Here is a 7,662-nt window from a genome sequence, read left to right on the forward strand (position 1 = left end):
ATGTAATATATTTTTATTACAAACGGGAAATTCCCATTGCAAGTTTTATGATAAAAAGGCTATATTAAATATAATATTTCAAGAAGTAAAATAAACTGAATGTGAACCACGTGTATCTGAAATACGTACATCCAAATAGTCTAAGGAACAAAGGTATTAAATGAAAATTGAGAAAATAATAAAATTAAACAGATCTGAATTAATTTTGGAAAAACTGCTAATCATGAATTTAACAAAAGAAAGGAAAAGAACCTTGTTAATAAAATGTATGACTACCCTTGTCAAACATTGTTGGTAAAAATATCTAGACATTTGTTTGTTAAGCTCCTAACTAAATTGTCAATGTTGTTTTGTTTAATTCGTAGCCATTGTATACAGTTCAGTAACTATTCCCTAGTCTGGAGCATTATTCCATGATTTAAAACATAAAACACACGATTTCAACACATCCCAAACGTGCTCGATAAGATTTAAATCAAGGGATTGCGCAGTCCTTTGTGCAGGTTAAAAAAGTATTTAGCGGTTATTGCAACATGCGGAATTGTATAAGTACATTTTAACCAAGACTTGTAGCGCTTTGTTTGCTGTTAAGAATTTTTTAATGGAGACCAAAAAATTGCAAAACTACCATCGACTCACAACTCGAGCTCAAACCATCAATGTTCCGTCTTGGTGTCTGTCAACTTCTTAAGTGATTTGCAAGTGAGACCCATTGCCAGGTGTTTGCCACACCCATAGCTAGCTAGAACGAAAACCTTAAATCATGACATAAAACAAACCTTTGTTTATTGGTAAAAAGAATGCATGCCTATTCACCCTCATGTAAATGCTGAAGTTTTTCGGCCTATCCTTGCGTTTCCACGGAACAGTATTGCTGGTTTAACAGGATGTCTGGTGCACAACTTGTTTTCATGTAGCCTATTTCTTCTTGTTTGATCAGTGACATTAAAGCCATGAACATTTTGAAGCTCACTTCTTAGCGGGTTGGCCCGTGTATAGGTTCTCTAGCTCTTGTCGTCCAGTATGTCTTTCCCTCACAGCAATAGTTTCTTTAAATCTTTGCCACAATCTTTCTACATTTATCATGGTAGAATTAACAGCTGCTGCGACATCGCGGTTGTTCATACTACCCTCTATCATACCAATAGCTCATAACTATATTTCACATATGTAGAAAATTTACAATTACGGATTTTTCCTTAAAGAATTTTTTGAAATGGGTAATAAGTCGTATGCAAAATAATAAACAACAAGTTACTATGTCGAAATATTTTCTCTGAAGTACTAGATTTGACAATGAACTATAAATATTCTGTAGTAAAATCTACAAAATTGTACCATTTATTAAATTGATAAAATGCTTAAAAAGATTATAGCGTGTGTATAAACCACAGAAGCTATGAAAGTCTGTCCCCGGCTACGTGAACAAATTTCACAGCATCAAAAACAGCAAAATACACGCCTTTTAAAGATAATTATGTTTATCTAATCTTTGACAGTAACTACCTCAGGTAGGACACATTTTTACAATAAATAACATTATAAAATTAATTATTGTTTTTACTATATTTATTATAATAGTAACACCTTTGTTAAACCATGATGAAAATTGACGAAATCTAGCTTAGGGATCACCAATTTAATCTAAAATGAAAGGAACAAAAACGTGCCAAATTACATAGACAGCATTTATAAAAATAAACTAATACTTAATTATTGCAGCAACGGATAAGGTCAAATGCTGTCATTCAGAAATAAATAATGAATAAAGCTGATATGTGATTCTATCAAGGCAAATAACACCGAACGGGTGACATCCTTCCCAAGCTCATGTTTTACATCCCTGAGAGCAAAGCAGCCGTATGACAACTTTAATGATAGATTGAGAATATGATCCTAAAATTTCAGTTGACCATCAATAGGAATACCCACGAACCTGCAACTCTATTTATTCTGTAGAGGTCATCAAACATAAGATTCCTCACGTTACCCTTAAAACCTAAAACGAAAGATTTTTTGGCATTAAGTCTGTTTGAAGCACACCATTCTTTAATCATTGCAAGATCGGTAATGATCAGATTTCTAATGTGTCTAGGATCCCTATGATGCCAAGAAATTGTAGTATCATCTGCAAATAAAACCAACTGGTCGCAAAGTTGCATAAAGTTTAAGTCGTTGATGTAAAGTAGGAACAAAAGATGCCCCAACACTGATCCTTGTGGGACACCAGACTTAAGCGTTCTCCATCTAGATAGAGAACCACCAACTGCAACTCTCTGAATGCGATGAATCAGATAAGGTCTGAGCCACTGCAGGGCAACACGCTTAAACCCGTATCTGTCAAGCTTAGACAACAGTATCCCATGATCTACATAATCAACCGCTTTTGACAAATCATAAAACACTAAAGCCCTTGACATCCCAGCATTCAGAGATGCATAAACACTATCCAAGAACCTAAATATAGCATCGTAACTATCTTTGGCTTTTTGGAATTCAAACTGGTTAGTGGATAAAATCTTATTCTAAGACAAGAGAGTCCGAATCCTGGTCTTCGTCAGTGTCTCCAATACCCTAGAGAGTGTGAATAGAATCTAGATTGGATGATAGTTGCAAACCTAATTCAAATCACAGCTCTTATGCAGAGGAATAACCGATGCCCTCTTCAGACACACAGAAAATCTGCCATTATGCCAGGAGGAATTCATGGCACATGCCAAAAAACTCGAAGCACTCTGAGATAAAGACAAAAGTAATTTCACAGAAGCACCATCAGATCCCGAAGATTTGTGCTTTTTAATGCCCAAAACCGACTCCAGAACTTCAGTCTTGTTTGCAGGAAGAAAATAAAACGAAGTAGGAAATGAGACTTGCTGAAGGTATGTAACGGGATCCCTGCTTAGTTACCCCCTATTAACCCACAACAGCTCTTCAACCATCTCACAAAAATAGTCATTTAACTCATTCACAATTCACTCATTCCAACTCTGGTGCGGCGGTATCGCGGGATTGCGTAAACGATTTACCATAGACCAATTCTCCCTTTGCCTATTACTTAAGGAATGTAACCGAGCCTGATAGTAGTTTCTTTTAGTAACTTTCACTACTTTTCTATAAGTTGTATAGTTTGTAAAATATAAAACAAAAACCAAGATTGAGGGCGGATGTTCGTAGACCACGCATTGCCCATGGCTTAAATTTTTAATTGTTAAGCATTCTAATGGGAAAACTCTGATCAACTTTGTCACAAATTACGTTGTGAAGGAAGTTAAATGGATCCGGCGCGGCATTGAATATACCCCAATAAACTAATGTCATTATTTGTGCAAATTTATTAAAGTTAGCCTTACTAAATATTCTTCTCGAATATCTACTTGAGGATGACAGAATACTACATGGAAAAGAGCTCTGAACAACCTCATGATCAGAAATACCAGACGGTAAGACAGAGCATGTTACATCGCTTACGTTAGTACAGAAGTAATCTTTGATAGTAGCCGAACAGATAATATGAAAACTGTCAAAGCCATATAATTTGTTTTGAATTAGAAAAGAAGTAGTAATATAAATGAACAAGAAAAATAATTTATAAAGAGATTTTCTTCAACGGCAAATCCTTGGTTTGTACTTGACAGCTCCTAGCAAGTAAACATCGTATCATAGGCAACTGTGCAGTTAATTAAGCGATATAATAAAGTCTAATGAAGAAGGCAAAAAGGTGTAAGAGTATAAATAAGCTCTCAGAGTATAACTATACCTTTTCTGAGTCATAAATAATTTACACAACTAAGGAAAAATGAGAAATATCCCATAAAAAGCCTTTGAAAAGACTTCCTTAGGTTGTCGAATATATTTCTTAGAACAATCAGCTTTAGTAGGGCAGGCTCTAGTAAGTTTTAATAAAATATAAATTACGAATTATGATAAGGTTCCTGACAGGGCATTATCAGCTTTAAGGGCATAGAATGCAATAATTTATGTGTGAAAATGGAAGAAACTTATATCTACTTACAAACAAGAGACTTTTCCATCATGTGTGAAACCATCAAAGTTGCTGGCCTTTATTACAGCTATAGATTATAGATAAATAATTGACCATGCTTAGTCTGTCAAGAGTAGGTATTTTATTATTTATGATTACTAATGCAATTCCTAGAAAATGTACGTTAAATTTTTCCCATCATCAACCTTTGGCGCGTTAATGCGGCCAACATATGGCCAATGGACTTGTACTGAGGAGACCAGATTATTGATCCGCACTTCATCTACAATCTGATTAACCTCACATAAACTGCATTCATTGAACTTAAAGATAATTAATTTCTGTTAGACACTATTTCACTATTAGCGTTATCACTAGTTAAATAATATAGTAGCTAAAGTTGAGCCAATAATAAAATACTATTAATTTAATATTGATAAATTGATGAAAACGATTAAATTTTACATCCTCATAGATCTGTTGCTATCTATATTATTTATCCTACAAAAATACTGTACAGCGACTTGTCTGTCAGAAAACCTTATTCAATACATATAAAGATCGCTGTTAATAGTATGCGAGTTACTTTATCAAATGTCTTGGAGAAGTAATATAATGCTGGTAACTAACTGTTGGCCGAGCATTTCTAAAACCACATGGTTAATCTATAATAACTTTCCTACATTGGCAGTGATAATACTTAAGGAGTTGAAAACTGAATCGATTTACTGCGATCTTCCCTTGAACTTATCTTAAGGGAAATGCAAAAACAATTGACTCATCGACAAAATAAAGTTTAGACATTAAATAAAGTTTTTCACTTAAATGCCGGGATGATCAATACGATTATACGTTCTAAATCTGATACGCTTATAATAAGATTAGTTAATAGAAAGACGCTGGTAATACAAGAAAAACATTTATTTTAGAAAGGACAATAACTTGGTCCCTATTGTATTTTTTTTAGAATTCTGCTGTAGACTTTTTTTATAATACAGTTTTAATATTTCTTTCGATTATTATTAGATAACACTTATTTAACCTTTATAATAAAGGGATCATATGATATTTTTTAGAGTTGGAAACGTTGATTGAAGAGGCGATTCCCTTTTCAATCAACGGTTGGAAACAAGACAAGTTTTCTTATTTCACGTGAAACGTTAGAAATAAGGCTGGATATTTTTTTCATAGAACAAGATATTCCACTAACAAAATTAAGGAATTTATAAAATTCGACCGATTCTATATCAGTGTTATTGATATTGAAAATATAATATAATAACTATAATAAGTATGTTAATTTAAATATTGTCAAGACAGAATTTATTTTCGTTTTGCTCTTAAAAGATATCTTATTGATTATAAACAAAATTCCAATATAAAAAAATCTATTAAGTACTTCTAAGCCAAGCATAGCCAAATCTTAGTTTTAAATAGATAGTGTCATAATTGTGATAGTTATTGCCGTAAGGAAAGTAGGAATCAAAAAATCATAATGCTATACCTTGAGTAACTAATAAAAGGTTTGGAAAATAAATTTGCCCCATGGATACAGACTTAGCAGAAGTACCAGTACATTAAAGACTTACTCATATTTCTGGTACTTGAAGATACCTTTATAAGTTTTGAGATCATTATAAGCTTTGAAACGAAAATTTGCTCTATGTGGTAATTAGAACAATGGAGCAAGCTATAAAAATATTTAAAGTAAACTGGTATTAAATAGTGCTGCATCCCAAATCTCAGCTTATTGGTTATATAAAACAGCTTTTAAATTAATACGAAGGAGAAAGAGAAAATAGTACACTATTTGAGATTAAATGTAGGTTATATTGCTATTGCATTATATCGTACCAAAAGATTTCCTCAAAAATTCTTTACATTTAAGGAAGTTTTTATATCACTTGAGAAATTTTTTAAAAAGTCGAGTTGAAAATTTGTCAATGACTTTAAAAAACGGCTATGGTTTTACTGTAAATCGACCCTGATAAATTTAATATAGTCTTTTATAGCACTGTTCAAAACTTTGAATAAATCCTTAAAATATCAGTTAACGCTATTAGCACAGCATAAAGAAACAGCATAAGTTTCATGAAACTTATGCTGTTTCTTTATGCTGTGCTATTAGCCTACATACGACTAGTATCTAAGTCGACCATTCGTTTTTGTTGTTTTTCCACTCACTCAAGCGTATCAAAAAAAATATTATCCTTTATTAAAAAACAGCATTCTGCCAATGAAAATGATTGATAAAACCATTATTGTAATAACGAAAACGAACTCATTTCCAATAAGCCTACCAACCAGGAGTCCACCAACCAAATCATATAGTAATTTAACCGTTCATAATAGTTACTAATAATGACAAATTGTGAACACAAAGTCCCGAAAGATAGCAACTTGAAGATTTTTCCTTCTGTTGAAATAGGTTAGGCTGTTCTTATAGCGAAAATTGTCAATGCTAGTCTGAATAGTATCATGTGTGCATAGAAATCTTACTTCAGACTTTTATCAAACTTTTTTATTCTCAGGAGAGCACGTTTGTTCTCTACATGCATTTTCTGGAATACTATATTTTGCCTTAGATTAATTCCAAGTTAATTTATTTTTATCAAACAAGCTTTTTATCCTATCCAGATATAGCTTCTCACGGGACTGTTATTAATTTCTTGCTTTGCATATTGCCATCAGGATAAAGGATTTTGATTTATTAGGAAAAACCCCTTAAGAAAAACAATAATTTATTAGGAGAGCTAGAGTCTCAATCACCTTAAAAAGTAACTATTCAAACAATAACTGGGTGAAAATTTATTATTGAACGTTGGTTACTTGAACCAATCCGAAAGATATATTTTTTTAATTAAATAAATAGTAATGTAGACACGTGGATTTTTTAATCAGAAGCTTTATAGATATAAAGCAAATCATTTTACAGTAAAAAAAATAGATTGCATTGAACTTGATGTTCTCTTATAAAGCAGTAGGAAATCCGAGGTCATCACTATTGAGAACATGGTGTAAAAATTGTAGAATTAATTCCGAAGGGCTTTGACAACTCCTTAGTGTTTTAGTCTTTGGAACGCAGCTTCCGAATGAAAATTTGAAAAGACATTAACTGACCAAAGGTTATTTGCAAGGTTGGAATCGATTATCTAGGACCTAGAGTCTTCTTAAATAGCTACGCATTTTCATTTTCGTATAATTGTAATTAGAACTATTAACTTCAAGGCTTCAACGGCTTAAACCGTAATGGTTTATTATGTTTTGGCTAAACTCGGGTGGTTCTAGGACAGTAATATTATGGTAAATTTTAAATTCACTACCAGAAGGACCATCGTCTACAGTCAATTCTCCAAAAACTCTGGACATTCGAAGAAATGTACTTGATTACTATCAATGATTGCAAATGCTAAAGGGGTAAACTTGCATTGCATATGCATTTGTATTGATCCATTATAATTATTTTTAAAATTTTTATTAGTGTTTATATTCTCTGCTATGGCCCAGTAGTAATATTTATGCTCACGCGTTGTTTGAATAAAATAATACATTCATTGGGGACATTTATATTTTTTTCATATAACATTAATTATTATTCTAGTAGGGTAACATTTTAATATATTTTTTTTTACAAAAGAACATAAATAATTTATATATAAATTATTTTTAACTTAACCTTA

At 32.2% G+C, this 7,662-nt stretch overlaps 1 protein-coding gene across 3 annotated transcripts in view; it reads left to right on the forward strand.

The window, feature by feature from the left end:
- Positions 1 to 7,662, forward strand: part of LOC126740106 (fatty acid-binding protein, adipocyte) — a 484,513-nt gene that overhangs the window by 412,928 nt on the left and 63,923 nt on the right. The gene's annotated exons all lie outside the window — the stretch shown is intronic.

The sequence above is a fragment of the Anthonomus grandis genome, chromosome 9, assembly GCF_022605725.1.
Source record: "Anthonomus grandis grandis chromosome 9, icAntGran1.3, whole genome shotgun sequence".
NCBI lineage: Eukaryota > Metazoa > Arthropoda > Insecta > Coleoptera > Curculionidae > Anthonomus > Anthonomus grandis.